Here is a 26,494-nt window from a genome sequence, read left to right as displayed (position 1 = left end):
AAGATAATTACAAATGAAAATGTATTCGAACACTGGCCTCTATTGAAAAATCTGCGTTAAGTGCTTAAAGAATGTGTAGTGTTGAAGTGATGAAAGTGTTAGGAAGTTTTCCAGGGATTGCTCTAGATCAGTGGTTCTCAACCTTCCTAATGCTGCGACCCTTTAATACAGTTCCTCATGTTGTGGTGACCCCCAACCATAAAATTATTTTCGTTGCTACTTCATAACTGTAATTTTGCTACTGTAAACAATATGTAATTAATTATATATGTGTTTTCCGATGGTCTTAGGCGACCCCTGTGAAAGGGTCGTTCAACCCCCAAAGGGGTCGCGACCCACAGGTTGAGAACCACTGCTCTAGATCAAGCATGTCAAACTCAAAGGCTAAAACAGGCCAGATAAACAAGGTTTAAGTTGATGTGAGCCGCAAAAAAACAAAAGCTTCAATTTTCATAGAAACATAGGTTTATTTTGATAGAGACATGCTGAATACAAAGGGCTGAAATAAATGAGTAATCGTTAACATAAAATAGAAGAACATTTTCATAAAAATTAATATTTTTTCTTGAACATTAACTTACCAGACACTGAGTAACTGCACAAATAAATAAGCGTAATGCAAATAAACCTATTTTTCTTGTTCTCCAAAAGTGAAATATTTCCTGTTGTGCACATCGAACAAGTCAGTCCAAGACTATTAACATGGCAATCAGCTGCTAAAATATTTGCTGCTAGTATTAATGGAGAGAAATGGTGTGCCTTGCACATAAGGCGCGTAAGGGAAATGAATGCAACATGATTATAGTAATCAGTCATTAGTGAACAATGTAGGTCATTATTAATAACTAGAGGCCCAGTGCACAAAATTTGTGCACTGGGAGGGGGAGGGGTCCCTCAGCCCGGCCTGCGCTCTCTCACAGTCCGGGACCCCTCGCTCCTTAACGCCTGCCTGCTTGCTGCTCCTTAGCGCTGCCACCGAGGCGGGAAAGGCTCCCGCCACTGCCTCTGCACTCCTCAGCAGTGAGTCCGGCTTCTGGCTGAATGGCGCTCCCCATGTGGGCGTCCACCCCCTGGTGGTCAGTGCACATCATAACGACCGGTCGTTCTGGTTGTTCTGCCATAAGGGTTGCTTAGGCTTTTATTATATAGACTAGAGGCCCGTTGCACGAAGACTCGTGCAATAGGCCTTCTTTCCCCTGGCTGCCGGCACCAGTTTTCCTCTGGCACCCGGGACCCAGACCTTCACTCTGGCCACCGCCTTCCATCTTCGCTCTGGACACAGTCTTCGCTGCGGCTGGAGCCTTCAGTCTTTGCTCCTCGCTCCGGCGGGAGTCTTCAGTCTCCGGCCAGAGCTGCTCCTGTAGCTCCTTCCACCCCCCACCCTCCCCCTCATAGCTTGATCGCTGCTTTGCCTGCAGACCTCGCCAACGGGCTCCTGGGTTCCAGGGTGCCGCCTTGCCTGCGGCCCGGCTTTCTGATCACGATCACAATCACGGGCTGCAGGCAAGGCGGCTCCTGGGTCCTGGGGGGTCGCCTTGCCTGCGGCCCGGCTTTCAGATCACAATCATGGGACGTAGGCAAGGCAGCTCCTGGGTCCCGGGGGGTCGCCTTGCCTATGGCCCGGCCTTCTGATCACGATCACGGACGCAGGCAAGGCGGCTCCTGGGTCCCACGGGGTCGCCTTGCCTGTGGCCTGGCTTTCCAGCGGCTCCTGGGGTCGCACACGGGGGCCTGGATGGCGGCTCCCGGTGTCCCGCTCTGCCTGCAGTATGCAAATTAACCGCCATCTTTGTTGGCGGTTAATTTGCAAATCGTGGTGATTAGCCAATGGGAGGCGTAGCGAAGGTACGGTCAATTACCATGTTTGTCTATTATTAGGATTACTAGAGGCCCAGTGCACAAAAATTTCTGCACTGGCGGGGGGGGGGTATCCCTCAGCCCCACTTGTGCCCTCTCACAGTCTGGGACTCCTCGGGAGATAATGACCTGCTGGCTTAGGCCTGCTCCCAGGTGGCAGAGGGCAGGTCCAATCCCTAGGTGCCTGCCCTGCAGCACCTGGTTGGGCTCAGAGCAGGGCGGATCAGGGGTTGTGGCGCCACCCATGTCACAGAGTCGACTGATCAGGGGGTTGGGGCGCTGTCCCCTGTCACTCACAGAGCAGGGCCCATCAGGGGGGTTGGGGCTCCGTACCCTGTCACACACACAGCAGGGCAGATCAGGGGGTTGGGGAGCTCCCCCCTGTCATGCACAGAGCAGGGCGGATCAGGAGGTTGCGATGCCACCCTCAGTCACGCTCAGGTTAGGGCCGATTGGGGGGTTGGGGGCGCCACCCCCTGTCACACTCAAAGCAAGGTCGATGGGGAGGTTGCGGCGCCACCCCATGTCACGCATAGAACAGGGCGGATCAGGGGGTTGGGGCACTCCCCCCTGTCACACTCAGGGCAGGGCCGATGGGGAGGTTGCGGGCTCCACCCCGTCACACAGAGAGCAGGGCCCATGGGGGGTTGAGGTACCGCACCCTGTCACACACAGAGCAGGGTCAATCAGGGGGTTGGGGCGCCTTCCCCTGTCACGAACAGAGCAGGGTGGGTAGGGAGATTGTGGCCCCACCCCCAGTCACACACAGAGCCACAGGGCAATCAGGGGGTTTGGGCGCTGCCCCCTGTCACGCTGCTCCAGGGGCCAGGAGGCCTCACGACTCCGCTGATCCCAGTGCTGGGAGGCCTCGCGGCTCTGCTGATCCCGGTGCCGGGAGGCCTCGCGGCTCCGCTGATCCTGGGTTCGGGAGGCCTTGCGGCTGCGCTGATCCCGGTGCTGGGAGGCATATTACCTTTTTACTATATAGGATAGAGGCCTGGTGCACGGGAGGGGGCCGGCTTGTTTGCCCTGAAGGGTGTCCTGGATCAGGGTGGGGATCCCGCTTGGGTGCCTGGCCAGCCTGGATGAGGGGATGATGGCTGTTTGCAGCTGGTCACACCCCCTTCAGGGTGGGGGTCCTGCTTGGGTGCCTGGCCAGCCTGAGTGAGGGGATGATGGCTGTTTGCAGCTGGTCACACCCCTTCAGGGTGGGGTTCCGCACTGGGGTGCCTGGCCAGTCTGGGTGAGGGCCTGAGGGCCATTTTCAGGCTGGTGGGTGACTGAAGCTCCCAACCTGTCCTTTTTTTCTTTTTTTTTTTCTTTTGGGATTTATTTACCTTCTATGGCTGTCACTGGAACTGAGAGCCGGCTTTAGCTCTGAGGCTCTGCTCCAGCTCTGAGACCTCGGCTGCCGAAAGCAGGTTTCTGGGCTTTGTTTACCTTCTGTATTTGAAACTTTGTTGTGACTCCAGCTCTGAGATCCGTGCCGGCTGAAAGCAGGTTTCTGGGTTTTGTTTAGCTTCTATAGTTGCAACAATGTTTCTTAGAGAGCAAGCTCAGAGCTGGGCAGTGGCAGGCGGGGAACCTTGGCTTCCTCCTTCACTGGAGCAAGCAAGCCTCCGGCTCACTTCAGTTGCCTGGCTTCCGGCCGCCATCTTGGCTGGCAGTTAATTTGCATATCTCGCTGATTAGCCAATGGGAAGGGTAGCGAAGTTACAGTTAATTACCATGTTTTTCTATTATTAGATAGGATATAGACTGGTAGCCCTGTGCACGAATCCGTGTGCCAGTAGCACACTATGGGGCCTGGCCGATCCGCGTCTGCTGCCCAGAGGCTCTCCACGGCCCAGATGCCCATCTGCGCCCTGGCCTGGACAGAGGCCCATCCACAGCCGCGTGCAGAACGCTTGCCTCATTGCCGGGGCGATGACACAAGCGTCTCCTGCCCCCACTCCCACCACTGCTCTGTGCCTCCTGCTGGGAGGTCCTCCGCGGCCAGGGTGGAGCGCTTGCCTTATCTGCCAGGCTGTTCATGCTGCCCGCTCTCAGCGGCCACCTCGCCCCCCCAGGACTGGTGGACTCTGGCGGGGCTGAGAGGACTGGATGCCGCCATCTTGTGGCTATAGGCACCACCATCTTTGTGATGGAGTGATGGTTAATTTGCATACTACCCTTTTATTAGATAGGATTATGTATAACAGGATATTGTAAAAATTAAGTTACGAAATTTTTATTAAAACGTTTCTCTTTTTTTAATTTTAATGTTTTTTTTAAAAAATATATATTTTATTGATTTTTTACAGAGAGGAAGGGAGAGGGATAGAGAGTTAGAAACATGGATGAGAGAGAAACATTGATCAGCTGCGTCCTACACACTCCCTACTGTGGATGTGCCCGCAACGAAGGTACATGCCCTTGACTGGAATTGAACCTTGGACCCTTCAGTCCTCAGGCCGATGCTCTATCCACTGAGCCAAACCGGTTAGGGCTATTTTATTGTTTAAAGTATTAAAAATGTCTCCTTTTTTCCCCCATTGACCTTCCCCTGGCCTACCCTACCCCCCGGCACATGCCCTCACTCCACCCCCACAGTGTCTTGGGTCGATTGGTTATGCTTATATGCATGCATACAAGTCCTTCGATTGATCTCTTACCTCCCCCCACGCAATCTTTCCCAGCCTTCCTGCTGTATTTAGACAGTCTGTTTGATGCTTCTCTATATCTCTATCGTTTTGTTCATAGGGTTATAATGTTCTTTATTATCCATAAATGAGTGAGATCATGTGGTATTTTTCTTTTACTGACTGGATTATTTCACTTAGCACAATGCTCTTCAGTTCCATCCATGCTGCTGCAAATGGTAAGAATTCCTTCTTTTTTATAGCAGCATAGTATTCCATTGTGAGATGTACCGTAGTTTTCTAATATACTCATCTGCTGATGGACATTTCTGCTCTTTCCAAATCTTAGCTATTGTAAATTGTGCTGCTAGAACATAGGGGTGCATATATCCTTTCTGATTGGTGTTTCCGTTTTTTTGGGATATATTCCTAGAAGTGGTATTCCTGGGTCAAATGGGAGTTCCATTTTTAAATTTTTGAGGAAGTGCAATACTGTTTTCCACAGTGGCTGCACCAGTCTGCATTCCCACCAGCAGTGAAGAAGGGTTCCTTTTTCTCCACATCCTCTCCAGCACTTGTCGTTTGTTGATTTGTTGATGATAGCCATTCTGACAGGTGTGAGGTGGTACCTCATAGTTGTTTTGATTTGCATCTCTCAGATGATTAGTGACTTTGAGCATGTTTTCATGTGTCTCTTGGCTTTCTGAATGTCCTTTTCAAAAAGTGTCTACTTAGGTCCTTAGCCCACTTTTTGATTGGATTGTTTATCTTCCTTTTGTTAAGTTGTATGAGTTCCCTGTAAATGTTGGAGATTAAACCCTTATCAGAGATAACATTGGCAAATATGTTTTGCCATGCAGTGGCTTTCTTATTATTTTGTTGATGGTGTCTTTGGCTGTGCAGAACCTTTTTATTTTGATGTAGTCCCATTTGTTTATTTTCTCCTTACTCTTTCTTGCCCTAGGATCTGTGTCTGTAAAGATATTGCTACAATATATGTCTGCAATTTTTCTGCCTATGGAGTCTTGTAGGATTTTTATGGTTTCCCATCTTACATTCAAGTCCTTTAGCCATTTTAAGTTTGTTTTTGTGTATGGTATAAGTTGGTGATCTAGTTTCATTTTTTTGCATGTATCTGACCAAATTTTGCAACACCATTTATTAAGGAGACTGTTTTGATACCATTGTATGCTCTTGCCTCCTTTGTCAAGTATTGAGTATAATGGTTTGGGTCAATTTCTGGGTTCTCTATTCTGTTCCTTTGATCTATATGTCTGTTCTTGTGCCAGTACCAGGCAGTTTTGAGAACCGTGGCTTGGTAATATAGCTTGATGTCTGGTATTGTGATCCCTCCAACTTTGTTCTTTTTTCTCAGGATTGCTGTGGATATTCGGGGTCTTTTTTATTCCAGATGAATATTTGGACAGTATGTTTTAGATCTTTGAAATATGCCGTTGCTATTTTAATAGGTATTGCATTGAATCTATAGATTGCTTTAGGTATTATGGACATTTTAATGCTGTTGATTCTACCAATCCATGAACATGGTATTTTCTTCCATTTGTTTATGTCTTCCTCTATCTTTTTTCAATGTCCTATAGTTTTCCAAGTATAGGTCTTTTACGTCCTTAGTTAAGTTTATTCCTAGGTATCTTAATTTTTTTTGGTGCAATGGTAAATGGGTTTTATTTTTTCATTTCTCTTTCTGTGAATTCATTATTGGTGTATAAAAAGGCCATAGATTTCTGGGTGTTAATTTTGTATACTGCTACATTGCCAAATTCATTTATTAGGTCTAGTAGTTTTTTGATGGAGTCTTTGGGGTTTTCTATGTATAGTATCATGTCATCTGTGAATAAAGACAGTTATACTTCTTTTCCAATTTGCATGCCTTTTATTTCTTCTTTTGTCTGATCGCTATGGCTAGTACTTCAAGTACTATGTCGAACAGGAGTGGTGAAAGTGGGCATCCTTTCCTTGTTCCTGTTCTTAGGGGAAGTGGGTTTAGTTTTTGCCGATTGAGTATGATGTTTGCTGTAGGTTTGTCATATAAGGCTTTTATTATGTTAATATATAATCCCTCTATTCCCACTTTTCTGAGAGTTTTTATCAAGAAAGGGTGTTGGATTTTGTCAAATGCTTTTTCTGTATCAATTGATATGATTATGTGTTTTTTATCTCTCAGTTTGTTTATGTATCACATTTATTGATTTGCTGATATTGTGCTATCCTTGCATCCCCACAACAAATCCCACTTGGTCATGATGTATGATCTTTCTAATGTATTGCTGAATCTGATTTGCTAGAATTTTGTTGAGGATTTTAGTATCTATATTCATCAAGGATATTGGCCTGTAGTTCTCTTTTTTTGTGGTGTCTTTATCTGGTTTTGGGATTACGGTAATGCTGGCTTCATAGAAAGAGCTTGGAAGTGTGCCTTCCTCTTGAATTTTTTGGAATAATCTAAGGAGGATAAGTTTTAATTCTTCTTTGAATACTTGATAGAACTCCCCTATAAAGCCGTCTGGACCAGGGCTTTTTTTGCTGGAAGATTTTTGATTGCTGTTACAATTTCTTCGGTAGTTACCGGCCTATTCAGGTTTTTTGAATCTTCTTGGTTGAAATTTGGGAACTTGTGTTTTCTAAGAATATGTCCATTTCATCTAGGTTGTCCATTTTGTTGGAATAGAGTTGTTCATAGTATTTTTTAATAATCGTTTGTATTTCTGTGGGATCGGTTGTTACTTCACCCTTTCATTTCTGATTTTGTTTATTTGGGTCCTCTTTCTTTACTTCTTGGTGAGCCTGGCTAGAGCTTCATCAATCTCATTTATCCTTTCAAAGAACCAGTTCTTGTTTTTTTGATCTTTTGTATTTTTTTTTTTTGTCTCTGTGTTGTTTATCCTTGCTCTGATCTTTATTACAGTGGGACCTTGACTTAGGAGCGTCCCGACTAACGAGTTTTTAAAGATATGAGCCGTCTCTCGACCGATTTTTTGCTTTGAGTTGCAAGCTAAAATTCGGGTTACGAGCCAGCTTCAGATACCCCACCGCTAGTTGGCGCAGCGAACGTCACAGTGAATGCCACAACATCCGCCCAGCATCACGTGTGTCACTCGTTCACTGTTGATTTGACATACAAGTAATTTGAGTTACGAGCTCCGTCACGGAACGAATTAAACTCATAAGTCAAGGCCCTACTGTATTTCCTTCCTTCTGCTTATGCTGGGCTTTTCTTGTTGCTCTCTTTCTAACTCTTTGAGTTGTAGGGTTAGATAATTTATTACCATTGTTTCTTTTCTTTTTTCTTGTTTCTTTTTTTTTTTTTTTGCAGTAGCCTGTAGAGCTATGAACTTCCCACTCAAGACTGTTTGTAGCCGTGATGCTTTTTATTTCTTCTTTGATCTCTCTGTTAACCCAGTTATTATTTAATAGCATGCTATTTAGCCTCCAGGTGTTTGATTTTTTCATTGTTTTATTGTAATTGATTTCTAGTTTTAGGCCATTGTAATCTGAGAATATGATTGATATGATTTCTATCTTCTTGAATTTGAAGAGACTTTGCCTGTGCCCCAATATATGGTCTATCTTTGAAAATGAGCCATGTGCATTTGAGAAAAATGTATATTCTGTGGCTTTGGAGTGAAATGTTCTGGAGATGTCAATTAATTCCAACTGATCCAATGAGTCATTTAGGATTGATGTTTCTTTGCTGATTTTTTGTTTAGAGGATTTATCCAGTGGTGTTAGTGGGGTACTAAAGTCCCCTACTATGACTGTATTGCTGTCAGTCTCTCCCTTGATATCCTCCAGATGTTTTTTTTATGTATTTGGGTGCTCCTGTATTTTTATGTATTTGTGTGCGTATGTGTTTACCAGAGTTATGTCTTCTTGTTGGATTGCTCCCTTTAGTATTATGAAGTGACCTTCCTATCTCTTTTTATGTCCTTCACTTTGAGATCTAATTTGTCAGATATAAGTATTGCTACCCCAACTTTTTTTCATTTCCATTCGTTTGAAAAACCTTTTTCCATTCCTTCACCATCAGTCTGTGTGATTTTTTTTTTCCTGAGGTGCGTTTTCTGTAGACAGCAGGTATATGGGTCATGTTTTCTTATTCACTGAGCCACCCTATGTCTTTTGATTGGGGCATTTAATCCATTTACGTTTAAAGTTACTGATAGGTACTTGTTTGTCGCCATTTTTATTCTTTATGCCTGTGTTCCTTCTTTGCTTCCTATTTCTTCTTTTTACAGCAGACTCTTTAGCATTTCTTGCATTGCTGGTTCGGTGGTAATAAACTCCCTTAGTTCTTTTTTGTCTGTGAAGCTCCTGATTTCATCCTAAATTTTGATTGATAGCCTTGCTGGGTATAGTATTCTTGGATTCAGACCCTTCCTTTGCATGACTTTGTGTATTTCATTCTATTCCCTTCTGGCCTGATGTGTTTCTGTTGAGAAATCAGTTGCTAGTCTGATGGGGGATCTTTTGTAGGTAACTTTCTGTCTCTCTCTGGCCATTTTTAAGATCCTTACTTTGTTGTTGGTGTTTGCCAATTTAATTATAATGTGCCTTGCCGTTGGTCTTTTGTGGTTCATTTTGTTTGGGACTCTATGAGCTTCTTGGACTTGTGTGAGTTTTTTCTTCCCTATATCAGGAAAGTTTTCCGTCATTATTTCTTCAAACAATTTTTCTATTCCTTACTCAGTTTTCTCTCCTTCTGTGACCCCTATTATGCGGATGTTGTTTCGTTTTGTGTTGTCCCAAAGTTCCCTTAGGCTCTTCTCCTATTTTTTACGTTTTTTTTTTTCTAAATGCTGCTCTGCTTGTGTATTTTTTCCTACCTTGTCTTCTAGCTCATTGGTGTGGTCCTCTGCTTCTTCTAATCTACTGCTGATGCTTTCTATTTTGTTCTTTATTGCAGTGATGTCATTTTTCATTTCTTCTTGGTTCTTCTTCATTTCCTCTTGGTTCTTACACATATTGTTGGGTTTGTCTTCCAACCTTTTCAGTGACCTTGTGACCATTTCTCTGAATTCTTTCTCTGATATATTTCTTGCCTCCATTTCGTTTACATCTTTTTCTGATGATGCCTCCTTTTCGTTCGTATGCGGGCTATTTCTTTGTCTCCCCATGATCTCTCCTCTCCGGGTGTCTGGCTGTGTAGCTCTCTCTCTCCTGCGTTGACTTAAAGACACAAAATACAACAGAACAAGGCACAACACTGAAGGCACTGGACACAAATGTATTCATGATACTAATAACCCCAAATAAAGGTGACCACCAGAGAAAAGAGAATTAGGGGATGAAATTAAAAAAAAAAGTGCAAAAATGATACTGAGAAAAGGAAAAAAAAGTAAGAGAGAAAATAAAGAGAATAAAAAAGAAGGGGGAAAAAACTTTATATGGGGAGAAAACTCCAATAGAACAACAACTAATCCAAAAAAATGCAAACCACTAACAACCAGATATGAATGCAATCTACAAAGAACAACTAATAACAAGTGAGGAGAGTTAAAACAGAAGCAAAAAAAAAAGAGAAACAATCACAGAAACAAACAAAAAAAATACCAATCTAATCAACAATCAAACAACAACAATAGGACAGAGGAACGAAGGGTAAAACAAAAAACATAAAAAACAAACAAAAAAAGGGAAAGCGAAAAAAAATTTTGATAATGAAGAAAGAGAACAATGAAGTGTTTATGGACTTGGAGCAGGGGATCAGAAATTAGATATATAAGTATGATGAATTTTTAACAGGGGGTAAAAAGAAGGAATAGGGAAAATCTAAAGCAGGAATAAGGTAAGAGAAAGAGGACAACAAAAGGGGAAAAGTGAGGAAGATAGTGTTGGCATAAAGGTAAAGTTGAGATAGAGTCTAATGATGCTAAAGGAAAAATGAAAATAGAATGTAGAACACTAATTCCAAAATAAAATAAAATAAAGAGAAAATAAAATGAAACTTTAAAAAAAGGTAAAATAATTGTAGTAATAATACTGATTAAAAATAAACATGTAATAATTAAGAAGGTAAAATCAAGTGAGAAAAAAAGAAAAAAAAGGTTAGTTTCTTGAGTAAAAGATAAAAAAAATGTGTAGTAGTGAAGGTCATTTCCTTGCTCTACTGTTCTGTTTGGCATGCCTGTTTCCTGTCAGGTAGTCTCGACACTATTGAAGTTCCCTGTGCTCCACTGCTCCTCTGTGTCTTATGCCACAGTCCTGTTTCCAAGCAGGCGGTGTTTCTTTGTTTCTCAGCCTTGCCTGTAGTTGTATTTACACAAGAGTTAATTTGTGATTCAACCCCTTGTTAGCAGTTTTCTGTATTGACATCTGGGGCTATAAGTCCTCTCTACGCAGTATTTAGATTTTGTTTTCTCTACTGCACTTAATACTGGTTTGGGGGAATGGACTGCCCCTGAGCTGGTTTTCTGATTGTTTCTCCCCGCTCTGATCCCCTGGTTCCACAAAAACAACTTCCCCCTGCAGTCTCTGAGATTGTTTTTAATTGGGTAATCCTCTGTTCTGGGCTTAGTAATCAAAAGAAAGGATTTAAAGAGAAAAAAGAGCCAGAATAAGCGTGCGAACTCGTGACTTTTTCGCCCTGGCACTGCACATGACTCTGCGCTCTTCTCTGCGCACATCTTTTTCCCCTGGCACTGCGCAGCCAGTTTACTGGTAAAGCTTCAGGCTGCCTTTTTGTGCCCAGCGAAGTTATGGGTTGATTACTAGAGTTCCCTTCTGCCAGCAGCCCTGTGGACCCCCTTCCACATTCTCGGACTACACTTGCCCCAAAGGCTGTGGATTTTGTGGGGCGCAGATTTCTCTGAACCTCTAGATCCCGCTCTGCACATTTCTCTCTCCAGTCTGGATTGCAGACCTCACCTTTCTCTGGGCGAAATCTGACCTTTCCGTGAGAAGATGCAGAGCTCGTCTGCGTCCGCATATTCGCACTGCTTAAGACCTGGTGTTTGTGGATTTGCAGCTGGTTCCTGGGTGTTGTGGTTGTAGGGTCCTGGGAGGTATCCGATTCTTCCGGTTGAAGGTAAGGCTAGGCTTCTGATCACAGCCACTCTCCCCTTCAAGATGGTGCGGTCTCTGCGGCACAGCTGGTCGCTCCGGGAGAGATTTCAGCAGCAGCGGAGGCTGCCTGGTCAGAGGAGCCCGGTCCAGCAGTCCCCAACAGTCCCTTGGAATATAGCTGTCCCTTCACTCACAAATAGACAGTTCCTGTACGTCCACACACTCTCATTTCATTCTCTCACTCACACACTATCTTGCAGCCTGCCTTCCTGTCGACAGCCATCTTTCTCTCCCTCAAAAACGTTTCTTACATACTGTTACATTACTTGGGCTGCAAAAATACTGGTTGTGGGTTACATGTGGCCTGTGGGCTGCGAGTTTGACATGCTTGTTCTAGATATAAAAACTTGTTTGAGCATTTTTTTTTTTTTTACTTTATGTGAAATATCTTGTTATTTGAAAGTAAAAGGAAACATTTCAAGGAAAGCTTGCACTCTGCATATCAAGAAATTATGAAGCAGTATACCTGGTTTCCTTATAATGCTTTGGTAGCATTCCAGACTCTAATTTAATACTCTGTTGAATTCTGGGAAAAGCCCAAATCATTTGTAGTGTTATTAGCAAAAATTTTAGGCACCTTTTTTTTTTTTTAATTTCTTGGATCTCCTGTCCAGATTGGATATTGTGGATTTTCATGAGTGCCTCCCACCTCCATCTTAAATTGGAAATAAATCATGTTGGAATTTTGCAGTAGAAAATACTAATGCAAAGGGGAAGGAAGCAATGCAAGATATTGAGACATCATAGGTGTACATAGTAGTCAGAGGAGAGATTCTCTTAAGTTTTTGTGTCAAGGCAAACATGACCATCTGTTTAAGGCTGTTGCCCCATTTGAAATTAGTCATATTCTTTCTTCATGACCATTAAATTCTTTTGAGCTTTTTTAAAACAGGAAAAAAACAATATATGCCTACCAGAATGAGATGTAAACTACCACAATTGGGCTATCAAAGTATGGGTCAAAAGATAAGAGGGATTTAGGTAGGTAATTTTAACACAGAAAGTAATGCCACATACTGGCTTAAATTTTAGAGAACTTGGCATAACACATTGGAATGAGTATTAAGTATTAAGAATGACTCTTCACAAATTTGGCGTCAATGTATCCCCTCCCCCAAAGAACTTACTTAATTTGTAAGGATTGCCAAAAAGTGAGAAAAATGTTGAGGTTCTGTCCTAGAGCTCTGGTCTTGTTTCTATTGCTTGGCCAGCCTAAAAGTGATTTAAAGCACAAGTGATAAGCAGATCCAAGTCTAGTGCTGTCATTCCTGCTGAGGGTAAGACACTTACAACAAGCAAAGCAGGTTTCTGTTAATTGAACACTGGTATTTTCCCCATATTGGTCAAGTAACTGCAGCTAGAAAAACACATGCAGTGAAAGTTAAATCTCTTTTTACATCAAGATTTCTAATATGTAAAACTTTTTCAAAGATTCACCAAAAATCCAGGTTAATCTTACAAATGAGATGCTACAGTTGTGCGAAATTACTTGCAACTGATTAGATGCAATTTGGTTTGCATTCTATTAGACATGCAGTATAGGATGACTTGTATATTTTATGAATTTTCTTTAATTTCATAATTTTAGGCCAAAATGATAGTCATGGTCTTTGCACTTTTTGTTGACTAATACAGAATGTTAACTTTAATTTTTTCACAATCCATGTTGAAAACATAGTAAAATTGATGACAAAAATTATTTTCCTTACTTATCAATGCTAACATTATAATTTTAGCAGTTATTACTAAAAACAGAACAAGACCATTTAGAGCTGAACTGTTCAATATAGTCACAGGTAGCAACTAAAATTTAAATATAAATTAAAATTAAATAATATTAAAATTTTATTTCTTTGTTGCACTAGACACATTTTAAATGCTCAGTGGTAGTCACATGTGACCAGTAGCTACTGTGTTGGACCGGTAATAGTGCAGATAATAGTACATTCCCATTATCACAGAAGGTTGTATTGGGCATCACTGTTTTAGAGAGCTGTGTTCAGTAGTGGGAAGATTGGAAAAGTAGGAACATCTTAAGAACTGACTGAGGGCAGAGGAGAATGGGAGAGAGGAGTGGGAAACAGTTTACATTGTTTAGGTCATCTTCCTTTTAAGGATTCCTTTGACATGATACCCTATTGTGCTATTTATCTTTTCACTTTCTAAAAAAAAATTTAGATGGATAAACCATATATCCTCAAGTCTTCTAATTAGTTCTGCTATGAAGATGCCTTACTAATTTTTATCTATTCCAGAGTCTAGATATTGATTTTTATTTGTTTAACCAATATTTGTTGATTGCCAATTATGTATCAGGCACTTGACTTTGTTAGGCTGTTAAAAAACACAAGGAGTCTCAGTTTACATAGGGGGAAGACAGACAGTAAACAATAAATAAATAATGTCAGGTAATAGTAAGTTCATGGAGAACATTAGAACAGGGTAAAGGGACAAGGGTGACTGGGATGCTGTTGTAGGTCAGGCATGGGATATGGTATTTTAGATACAGGGCCAGTCAGTGAGTGTCTCTTGGATGAGATCACATTTCATAGAGATACCTGAGTGCAGTGAGGGAGTGAGCCTTGTGGATGTCTGGGAAAGTGCATCTCAGGATAGGGCCTGAAGGCAAGAATGGTTTTGGCTCAGAAGATGAATAGCAAGGGCACAACCATGATTGAAGCAGAGTGACTGAGGGTGAGGGTGGTAGTATTCTCATTTTCAATCTCCTGCTCACCATCCCTGTGTTCATATGTGCCTTTGTCTCTTTACGGGCACTCCCATCCTTTTGGTGGCCCAGTGTTTTTTTTCTTTTTTCTTTTCTTTTTTACAGCTCTACCTAATTTCCCAAAATACCAATTAGTTTGCAGTTCTATCACTTTCATGTGCATTTTTTCCTGTTTGGTTGTCTCCTGCCCTGATACATATCCTATGTAATAAAAGCCTAATATGCAAATCGATCGAACAGCAGAATGACCATTTGCTATGACGCCCACTGACCACCAGGGGGCAGACACTCAATGCAGGAGCTGCCCCCAGGCCAGCCAAGGTGGGTGCCAACAGGGGCCTCCCAATCACCCTGCCGGTCACCCTACAGATCGGCCCTGATCACCAGCCAGGCCTAGGGACCCAACCTGTGCACAAATTTTGTGCACTGGTCCTCTAGTTCTTAATATAACTCTTCTCAAACTCTTGTTGAGCACTTTAACTCCTAACTTTCAAAACAGTTCTTTCTACTAATATCACTCCCCTGCCTAGAAATTTTTGCTGGTTGTAAATATAAATTTGGCTTATTAAACAAGAAAAGTATTTTTCTTAGGTTTAGCCTATGAAAAAAAGGAAAACAGTGGAAAAACTTTCTTTTTCTTTTAAAATAAAAATCTTTATGTAGTTCAACTAGATTATGGGCTAAATTGGCTTTTGTGAACTAATGTAGATGTCTCATTGCCATTGAATATACTATTTTCATTGAGAAATGAATTATGAGTTTAATAATTGCATACATTTGAAGTATAATTTATTGGTAAGTCGATGACTGCCTATCTTTTGGAGGTAGCAAAGAAGTGTTTGGTAGTTAAAGTTTTACTCATATGGTAATTCTTTGGAAAGTGAAAGATTTATTAGGGTGAATATTTCTGACTTTGTGTGAAAATGTTTTAATTTAAGCAGTCTTGAAAATTGGAGATTACTGTTTATAGGCTTTTATAATATGTGATTTTTTACAGTGTTATTCAGTTAACACTAATAACTTGTTTGTGCATCTGAATTGAGTTCACACTACTAGAGGGGAGGGGTAGTTAAAATAAAGTTTAGTGTTTTACCAAGGTCCTCCTTTGGCACAGATATAAAAATATTCATAATGCTTTGGTATTTGGAGGGAACTGTTACAAAGACTAAATTGTTATATTTACTTTTGCCAATTAGAAATAGTTTAGAGCCAAGCTTATTCCCTGTTCTTTTTTGTATGTTAGCATATAAGAAAATCACGGAGGGCTAGTTTTTTATTGTGAAATTGGTAATTCATTACATGTTTTATGAAAGTTGTCCTACTAAATTCAGAAAAAGAAGAAATTTAGGTTTAACCATTCAATTAAAAGAATATATTTTATTAATATCTGGTCTTACATGAGTAGATTATAATGGTCTCCTTTCAGGGTTGCCGTATTATTCTAAAATATCCTATGGAAAGAAGCAGCTTTGTTAAATAATGAGAATATAATGAAGACAATTATTGTAGTTATACTGAAACTACAAATAATAAGTAAACCTTCTTTATTGCTTAAAGGAAGATGCCCAGGTTTTCAGTTGAAGGCCAATAGTTTGTGGTCAACCAGCCTTTCTAGCATTGATGATTACTATTGCTTATTTCTTTCTCTGCTCAGACTCAACACTTCTGACATCAGCTGTGTGAGTTTTCCCCACAGATGACCAATTCTCCAACATTAGTTGCGTGTCCTACAATTCAATTTAATTCTGAGACTGTGTACCTGAAGTTAGGATCAGATGCCACAGGTTAAAGGCCCAGTCCCACAGACTGCCATCACTTTAGAAGTCATTCACAGGTAGTGAGTCCTCAAGTTACACACACTGCTGTTTGACTTGGCTACAAATTGGGGGTTCTCACAACCTCTCCTCAAGTTTGATAACTTGCTAGATTGGCTCACAGAACTCAGGGAAACACCATGTTTACTGGTTTATTATATAATAAAGGATATGATATTGATAACTTGCTAGATTGGCTCAGAGAACTCAGGGAAACACCATATTTACTGATTTATCCTATCTAATAATAGAGAAACATGGTAATTAACGGTAACTTCGCTACCCTTCCCATTGGCTAATCAGCGAGATATGCAAATTAACTGCCAACCAAGATGGTGGCCGGCAGCCAGGCAGCTGAAGTGAACAGGAGGCTTGCTTGCTCCAGTGATGGTGGAAGCCAAGGTTCCCCGCCTGCCACTGCCGGCCTCTGGGCTGCACTCTAAGAAACAATGTTGCAATTATAGAAGCTAAACAAACCCCAGAAACCTGCTTTCAGCAGCCGAGGTCTCAGAGCTGGAGCCGAGCCTCAGAGCTAAAGCTGGCTCTCAGTTCCAGTGACAGCCATAGAAGGTAAATAAATCCCAGAATAAAATAAAAAAAAGAAAAAAAGGAGAGGTTGAGAGCTTCAGTTACCCGCCAGCCTGAAAATGGCCCTCAGGCCCTCACCCAGACTGGCCAGGCACCCCAGCGGGGACCCCCACCCTGAAGGGGGTGTGACCAGCTGCAAACAGCCATCATCCCCTCATCCAGGCTGGCCAGGCACCCAAGCGGGACCCCCACCCTGATCTGGGACACCCTTCAGGGCAAACCAGCCGGCCCCCACCCGTGCACCAGGCCTCTATCCTATATAGTAAAAGGGTAATATGCAAACTGACCCTAACCGCAGAACCACTGGGAATGACCGGTCACTATGACACACACTGACCACCAGGGGGCAGATGCTCAATGCAGGAGCTGCCCTCTGGTGGTCAGGGCGCTCTCACATGGGGAGCTCTGCTCAGCCACAAGCCAGGCTGATGGCTGCCAGTACAGCGGTGGTGGTGGGAGCCTCTCCTGCCTCCTCAGCAGCGCTAAGGATGTCCGACTGCAGTTTAGGCCTGCTCCCCGCTGGCAAGTGGACATCCCCCGAGGGCTGCCGGGCTGCCAGAGGGATGTCTGATTGCCAACTTAGGCCCAATCCCCAGGGGAGTGGGCCTAAGCCAGCAGGTGGTCATCCCCTGAGGGGTCCCAGACTGCGAGAGGGCACAGGCCGGGCTGAGGGAACCCCCCCCCCCCCTTCCGAGTGCACAAATTTTTGTGCACCGGGCCTCTAGTTATATAATAAAGGATATGATAAAGCCATGGTTCACAAACTGCGGCTCTTTGGCCCCTTGAGTGTGGCTCTTCCTAAGCCTTAGGAGTACCCTAATTAAGTTAATAACAATGTACCTACCTATATAGTTTAAGTTTAAAAAATTTGGCTCTCAAAAGAAATTTCAATCATTGTACTGTTGATATTTAGCTCTGTTGACTAATGAGTTTGCCGACCACTGTGACAAAGGATACAGATGAACAGTTGGTGAAGAGGTACATAAGGCAAGGTCTGAAAGGGTTCAAGGCGCACGTGCTTCTGGTTTGTGGAGTTGGGGTGCTCCACCCTCCCAGCATGTGGATATGCTCCCCAATCTTAAAGCCTCTGAACCCTGTATTTAGTGATTTTTCTGAGGCTTCATCAGGGAGGCATGATTGATTATTAACTTAATCTTCAGGCCTTCTCTCTTCCCTGGGGGGGGGCCAAAGTTCCAAGCTTTTTATCTTGGCTTGGTCTTTCTGATCACCAGTGCCCATTCTGAAGCTGTACAGGAGCCCACCAAGAGTCACCTCACTGGAACAAAGATGCTCCTGTCACCCAGGAAATTCCAAGGGATTTAGAGACTCTGTGTTAGGAACCAGGGTCAAAGACCAAATAGAATAAAAAGTTGCTTCTAAGCATCTTTTTCATATACCTTGCTCTTCTAATGGATTGTTTACTGTGTGTGTGGTTTTATAACACTATGCATTGGTAATTTAGAAAATAATTCCTTTCAAATATTGGAAGAATCTTTACATTATAAAACAAATTGAAATTGTTAATGTCACTTGATTTCATCCTATATAATAAGAGGGTAATATGCAAATTGACCGTAAGGCGGAATGACCAGTCACTATGATGCACACTGACCACCAAGAGGCAGGCGCTCAATGCAGGAGCTGCCCCCTGGTGGTCATTGTGCTTCCACAGGGGGAGCACCGCTCAGCCAGAAGCCAGGCTCATTGCTGGAGAGCACAGTGGTGGTGTGGGAGCCTCTCCCACCTCTGCGGCAGTGCTAAGGTTGTCTGACTGACAGCTTAGGCCCGCTCCCCCAGAGGCTCCCGGACTGCGAGAGGGCGCAGGCTGGGCTGAGGGACACCCCTGAATGCATGAATTTCATGCATCGGGCCTCTAGTCAGAAAAGATTTAAAGTACTGGGAAGATATTAAGTTCAAAATGGTGGAAACAAATTTAAACAAAGTTCCAACTTTGCTTGAAAATTCCATATTAATCATTGGCAACAAATACTGTTAATTTGTTCTCTTCCAAGTAACAGACTCACTCGGTTTACTTTTGAGAAAATGTCTGTCAAATACTGAAGTCTGAATACTTATAGTCTGTAGTTTGTTGGTGTTCTTTCAAGTAAAAATAGTGTTCCATGAAAAAGTCAGCCTTTCAGCCTGTCGCCCAGGCATTGCATTGGTGTTTGCGCTCAGCAGCCGCATGCTCTGCATACACAGCATAAGTACTTCTGATTTCATCATACAGTATCAATGAACACGTAAGCCAGTGTTTCAGATTTAATAAAAATTTCCCCTTTTTTTATCAAGGACTTAAGAGAAACTAGACTTTTTCTTTTTGAATAGTTAGTGTGCATAGTTGTGAGTAGTACAGTGAATTGCGCACACACTTGGTTCTACTGCCTTGATTTCTGCTAAGATGCAGCAGTTTTAGGCACTATTGTTTTGCATCATTAGTGCAAATGTGACCACACTAGAATAGGAAAGTAATATGTTAGTATTGTCATGAACATTTTTTACTTAAGGAATCCCCTTTTCTAATAGGGTAAGGGGATCCCCAAGGATCCATGGACCACACTTGGAGAACTTCTAGTATAGAGGAGAGACCACTTGATTTAATAGTTAGAAGACTTAAATAGAAGCCTGTCTGCATTCTTTATTCTATAATGTTATACTTCATTTTCACAACCTCGGTTATCTCATTTATGAAATAGGGTTAAAAACATCTTACTTTGTTATTTGCTTTTTTGGTGTTTGAGTTACAATAGATAAATTATGAAATGCTCAATATAAGTTGTTGCTATTTCTAATTTAGTTTTCTGCTTTAGCCATTTTGGTTTACTTGTCAGTCATGAAACAGTGAACACTCCTCATCATTTCAAAGAAATTTAAAACAGGGGTTTGATTCTTCAGAAATCACTGGAAGAACTGCAGCTCAGCCAGCTGAAAGGATTCCCCGACCCTTGCAGACTGGCCAGCCAGAGAAGCTGCTCCCTCTGCCACAGTCAGGATGGTAGTGAATCAGGAGGCTGCCTCTGGGATTGCTGAGTTCAAGGACATACCTCTGTAGCTGTGGCCCAGGGAACAGGCAGCCAGGATTAGGTAGCTGCCACTGAGCTATGCCTGGACATTGGGATTCAGAGTTTGGTTTCCACTTCTCTATTGCTGACATCCCTTCAACGGAAACTGGACACTGGAATGCTCTATGGCAGGGGTCCTCAAACTACGGCCCGCGGGCCACATGCAAATACAAATACTGTATTTGTTCCTGTTTTGTTTTTTTACTTCAAAATAAGGTATGTGCAGTGTGCATAGGAATTTGTTCATAGTTTTTTTTTAAACTATAGTCCGGCCCTCCAACGGTCTGAGGGACAGTGAACTGGCCCCCTGTTTAAAAAGTTTGAGGACCCCTGCTCTATGGAGCAACCATATCTATCTGTTCAATCATATTGGAGACCACAGCCAAAAGCAGTAGGATAATGGTCTCCCCCCTCACTCTGCCTTCGAAATCTCATGTTCATGCATCCAGTTGGGAGAACCTAAATTTTACCCAGAACTTGAACCACAAGTGGATTGGGAAAATAGATTTGTTTGTTTCAATCTTTCCAGCTTTCGTAGTTGAAGCTAGCACACTCGAAGGATGAAAGAATGGAGTCTGTGGGCTAATTGATTGTATCCCCAAAACCTGTCTTTCTGCTTCTTTGTTCTTTTCAAATTATTTCCTTTACTTCCATTATTCTCTCTTTACTCACCCAAGTTATAGTCATTACTTAATGAGCATGATTTAATGACTCATTATTTATTTAAAATACGTTTTTTATTTTAGAGAGAGAAAGGGAGAGTGAAGGATAGAAACATCAATGATGAGAGAGAATCACTGATTGACTGCCTCCTGCATGCCCCACACTAGGGATCAAGCCCACAACCCTGGCATGTGCCCTAACTGGGAATCGAACTGGTGATGTCCTGGTTCATGGGTTAATGCTTAACCACTGAGCCACTCTAGCTAGGCAATGACTCATTTTAATAGGGCATTTTATGCCCCTCTAGTCCTACCTTTTTCTTCATCAATTTTTATACTGGACTGGATGGCAACACCCAGGTAACATCCACCTACAGCTCTGGTCTAGTGAACTTGGGTTTTGTAAGCCAGACTGAGGAAACCTTTAGCCTGTTGGTATATGCAGGCATATGCCATATTTCAGTTACCCTGCTATAACTTGTTCCATATTTTACTTGGAATTTTTTTTGGCTCCTACTTATTACGTTTTTGTGAGACTTATTACTAGTATACTAAGGACATTAAAATAACACCTTCCATAGCTAACTATTATTTCTAATATTTGTGTAAGCTACTGTTTGGAGAAAAAAAGTATGGATAACAATCAAAGTAGGCTTTTGAAACTGTCAATATACATTATTTCTTTCTCATTAAGTGTGGAATATTCTTCTCTAGTATCTGTATACAACCCTTTAGCCAGATGATAAAATGCAGTTACCTTATTTCCAATGCCCTACCCCTTTTTGTTTGTTTCTCTCTTGTTAAATTCCAGGGTTACAGAGACAAAAAATAATTTTAACATGTCTCAAATATAAATAAAAAATGAATACAAAACTTGTTCAAAATATCAATAAGCATAATTCTAACCACGCAAAGGTAATAACAGCTATACTACTTTCTCTTACTCACCATATTGTTTTGTAATCTCCTACTTAGCAACATACTGTGCCTCCTATCATTGTTTAAATGACAATGGGAGTATTTTTGGCATCTTTTGGGTTAAGGAAATTGACCAGTTTACATTGGCAAATTAGATTAAAAAGTGTTTGTTTTTCTGAAGATGATAATTATAGCCTTTTTTTGGATAAAGAATACTTATAGCTATCAAGATAATTTTCTTTTGCTAGAAAAGAAAATAGTGTCATTTGTTTGTATTTTCTTGTTGTGAAATGAAATCTTTTTGTTAAATTTAAAGGACTGCATGTTTATTAAATACTTCAGAGGGTAGAGTGCTTAATATAGAAAGTAAAAGATCCTTACACTTCCTCCTCTGTTAACTGTCCTCCCCACAATTAACCACTGTTAACAGTTTGGTACATACTTCCAGACTTTTAAAAATGTATATATATGGTCAGTTTCTGAAACCTAATTTTAGAGAGCTCCATTATTAATTGTTATACTATGATAGATAATAGCTAGGTTGTATGGCTACACTGTAGTGTGTGTGCATTTGGGTTAACTTCAAAAAGCATAAATGTAGATGCTTAGTTGATTTCGATTTTTGTTGGTAAAGAAACTTATTAGCTTTTAATCAGACACTTTGTAGTAAATATTGAGATTCCTTTGCAATGAAAAATATTTATGCTCTTATTGTTTTAGGTATATCTTAGAGAAGAACATTAAATTTTGAAGTAAAGCAATTTATAATTGGTTTGCATTCTCTTCAGAGAGGCTCTTATACAGAATTAAGTTGGCGCTGACTTTGGTTTGAAAGGGTAATTGCGTATAACTCCATGATAAGAATTATCTTTCGTTTTGTTTGACTTTTAATTTTGAGTAAGATAGTTTTGCTTTTCAGATGTGATTGATCTCACTGGAGATGATAAAGATGATCTTCAGAGAGCAATTGCCTTGAGTTTGGCGGAATCAAACAGGGCATTCAGGGAGACTGGAATAACTGATGAGGAGCAAGCCATTAGCAGGTAAAAACATAATGTGTATAAAGTAGATATAAGTACTATTTATAATAGACATAATAATTGGCTTAATTTCAAGAGGCACAAAGATACACTTTGTTATTCTAAATAAACTCTTAATATACTTCAGCATTGTTTTTATATGTTATGTAACTAAAATTTTCATATTCTAGTTCCATTTGAATATGAAGCTTAGATTTTAGGATTTGAAGTGGCATTATGGGGCATATGTTTAGGTGTATAGTTTAATATTCCTTTGATTTTTTCTTTTCTTCTGCTAATCTCTTTTACATTCTCCAATTTAATTTATAATTATTTATAGCTAGAGTCAGCAAACTTTTGTTTTTGTAAAGGCCTATAGTACCAGTAAATATTTTAGGCTTTGTTAACCATATAGTTTCTGTCAAAATCACTTCACTCTGGTGGTGTAGTGCAAAAGCAGCCATAGATCATACATAATTTAGTGATTGTGTCTGTGTTTCAATAAATCTTGGTTTTATCAAAACAGGCTACCAGCTGGATTTGGTTCATGGTCCATAGTTTGCCAGTCTCTCATCTATATAATATGATGGTACAAGGTTTATTTTTCGTGTTTTTTGTTTGTTTGTTTTGTTTTTGTATTTTTTTAAGGAATTGGCAAGATCCCAAGGAATGTGATAGAATGCCTCTTTTGATTTAAATAGCTAAAACTTTTTAGTTTTAAACAATTTGATCCACCAAAGAATCAAATAAGTAAATTTGATTTTTTTTAAATCACAAAACAGTGATAATTTTTTAAAAAGTATTTAAATTATCACTGACTATAATCTAAACAACTCTTTGGAGGTGTTGGTAACTTACTGAAGAGGAAATTTATCTTTTAAGAGGCTAACTGATTTCTTAAAAGTTCACAGCTAAGATGGGTCTTATGACTCCAGCATTCTTTTTCCCTAAAACAGAGGTTGGTAGCTAAATATATCAGCTTTCTCAGATAATTTCCCTTGGCATAATATCAATAGTTACTTCTTTTAAGTACTCTGAAATTACTGTATAGTAGGAGATTCTCAAAATACTATGTTTATGCTATGCACATAATTTTTCTTAGTGATACTTTTAAATGTCTTTAAATATTACTTAGGAAACTATCTTGTAAGACATTATATTAAAATGGAAAGAGTTAATTAAAATTCATTATCCTTTTTAGTGTGGCTAACATAACTTATTGTCAGTAATTTTAAATGAAAACCAAAAATGCATAGGCTATCTTTAGATATTTTATTTAGGCTTATTTTGTGAAGGATTTGGAGAAATTATAAAATTAGTTTTTATCTTAAGAAAATAGTTTAAAATAATTATCTTGAGTAATTATAAAACTTGACCGTACTTAAGCTTTGATAAGAAATGTTTAAACATGAAATACATGAGTTGTATTTCATATTTAAGGGGAATGATGATCTATTATGTGAACAAGAGGTTGTAAGATATTATTAGCAGTTTTATGTCACATATTTTCTAATTTTAAAATAATATGTACTAATTATATAGTAAAAAGTAAAAATAAAGGTAGGGGATTAAGACTATTCCTAATCTGTTATTAAGTTCAATCTATATATTGTTCTAGATACTCATTCTTTTCCAAGTGAAAAAATTTCTTAAGATAATTGGGTTTTTAAATTTTAATGTACTTTTAAAATAGTAAATATTTTGTGAATATTTATATTGTGGGTAACATTACAGAGATTTGGAATAGTGTAATTTTATATAAAATTTTATATAAAATTACACTCTGTAGAAACAAAAAGTCATTAATTTACTGTTGCAAAATGTAATTTTTTCTTGGTATATATAGATTTTATAATTTACAGTTTTGAAATGTTAAATGTAAAATGTGCAGTTAATAAGCATGTATATAAATCACATTGTGTCAGAAAAAAGGGAAGGTAAGAGTTCTAGCTAAACTTTGGGCAGAGATATATTTGTTCCTCTGGGTTTTTTAAGGCTAGGACTTAAGTTCAAAAGGGAAAACGATGCATTTTAATGGTAAAAAAAAAGTCATGCTTAAAAGTAAATTTAACTATTTGTTCATTACCCAAGTTCAGATGACAAAATGTTGCCAAATTAAATCCTAGAATCATTTGACTATGTTTCTATTTTCTAGACATACAGGGTGGGGTAAAAGTAAGTTTATAGTTGTTTGTACGGAAAATAATATAACAATAAATAATACAAGATAAACTTGTTTCCCATACTCACAACTGTAAACCTACTTTTGCCCCACCTTGTACCCTAATATGAGTTCACATATTTGAAATACTACATTAATTATATACAATTAGATGAGATGAAGTCTGTCTTTTTACATCTTACAATCTTGTGTTTAGTAACTCATGAATTTTATGGTATGATCTCTTAAGTTGAACATTTTTATTTTTTATTTATTTTATAAGAAATGTATGTGATATTTACATATATCACATATGTCTAAATATATAATTATACATATCAACAATTGTGTTATATATGTCACTTATGAATCTATGCTTGCAAACAATATTAAAGTGTACTACTTAATATAATTACTTCTTACATTAGTAAAGACTAAAGTAAGTGAAAGAAGGAACCCAAAAGAGTAAGTTTGGAACACTGAAAGTCACTTTTTGACATGATGAATTTGCTTGTGTGTATAAACTTGACCTTTAGTTATAATACACTTTAGAATGTGGGAAAAAGAAGTCTCAGGCCATTGTCTATGTACAGTGGGGAGCTTATTCCCCTCATTAAATGGTTATGCCAAGGGATGACATACTCACAATAGGGTAAAATGAGAATCATCTCCCCCTTCAAAGCCCATACAGCACTACAAAGTTAGTTGCCTTGGCTCTGAGGATGTAGGTAGTTGGACTTGCCCCTGAGGAGTTGTATTATGGTTTTGAAGCTGAAATCTGTGTCACTTTAATGGTCCACTAAATCTTAACCTGGGAATTTAGTTTTAAAATGTGTTGGATTTGTGTTGTCTATAATTCCTGGCAGAATCAAAAATACATTCTATATTTAAGAAGGTGTCTTCAACTTTAGCCTCAAAGAACCCCCTTCAGTAACTCTATAAGCACCACAGTCAAATTTACCAAGCATACTTGGGAAAAAGTTACTGTGAGAATCAGCAAAAATTATAGGCAGCAAAAATGCACCCATTTCTTTAGACGTTGTGATTGATGGAATTATGCTTAGGTTTTATTGGGGAAAGTTGCTCAGAGTATGACACTCTTATTTATTTTTTACCATTTTTTTTCTTTTTTTTTAGCATTGACACTAATACAGACATGCCCCATTTTTCCTTCATTTCCTTTCTTCTGGCCATCACCACACTGTTTCCTGTGTTCATGGGTTATGCATATACTACAGGCCCAGTGCATGAAATTTGTGCACGGGGGAGGGGGGTGTCCCTCAGCTCAGCCTGCACCCTCTCCAATATGGGAACCCTCTCACAATCCAGGACTGCTGGCACCCAACCGCTTGCCTGCTTGCCTTCCTGATTTCCCCTAACTGCTTCTGCCTGCCAGCCTGATCACCCTCTGACCACTCCCCTGCCAGCCTGATCAATGCCTAACAGCTCCCCTGCAGGCCCAATCACCCCTAACTGCCCTCCCCTGCCAGCCTGGTCACGCCTAACTGCCCTCCCATGCTGGCCCGATCGCCCCCAACTGCCCTCCCCTGCAGGCCTGGTCTCCCCCAGTTGCCCTCCCCCGTTGGCCTGATCGCTCCCAACTGCCCTCCCCTGCAGGCCTGGTCCCCCCTAACTGCTCTCCCCTGTAGGCCTGGTTGCCCCCAACTCCCCCCCCCCGCACCCCCGCGAATTTGGACACACCTAAATGGCTTCTCCTGGAGGGCGGAAAAGCACAAAAAAGGGCCTCCCCCGCCCAGACAATTTATGGCACAAAAGGGTGGCCATCTTTTGTGTTTTGAGTGATAGGGAAAATTTCACATTAGCCCCCTTTATAAAAAAAGAAGGACCTCGGGGCAAGATTTTTAAAAAAAATCTTTACAAAATAGCAGAAAAACATTTTAAAAAAAAATGGAGAAACATTTTGGGAAAAGAAATAAAAAAAATATTTAAAAAAACCCACACACGTTTTTAATACCGAGTAGCA

General features: G+C 40.5%; 1 protein-coding gene across 11 annotated transcripts in view; it reads left to right on the top strand.

Moving 5' to 3' along the window:
• Window positions 1-26,494, top strand: part of USP25 (ubiquitin specific peptidase 25) — a 149,327-nt gene that overhangs the window by 6,526 nt on the left and 116,307 nt on the right. For 10 of the 11 annotated variants that reach the window (XM_023760186.1, XM_023760191.1, XM_023760190.1 and 7 more), the window contains exon 3: window positions 22,250-22,373. The exons of the other annotated variant lie outside the window; for it this stretch is intronic. The gene's annotated coding sequence lies outside the window, so the exon portion shown is untranslated. The remainder of the gene's footprint in view (window positions 1-22,249; window positions 22,374-26,494) is intronic. 11 annotated transcript variants of the gene reach the window in all.

The sequence above is a fragment of the Myotis lucifugus genome, unplaced genomic scaffold (assembly GCF_000147115.1).
Source record: "Myotis lucifugus unplaced genomic scaffold, Myoluc2.0 scaffold_175, whole genome shotgun sequence".
NCBI classification, from domain to species: Eukaryota; Metazoa; Chordata; class Mammalia; order Chiroptera; family Vespertilionidae; genus Myotis; species Myotis lucifugus.
Note: the sequence above shows the minus strand (reverse complement) of the source record. Positions and strands in the feature narration are given on the sequence as shown.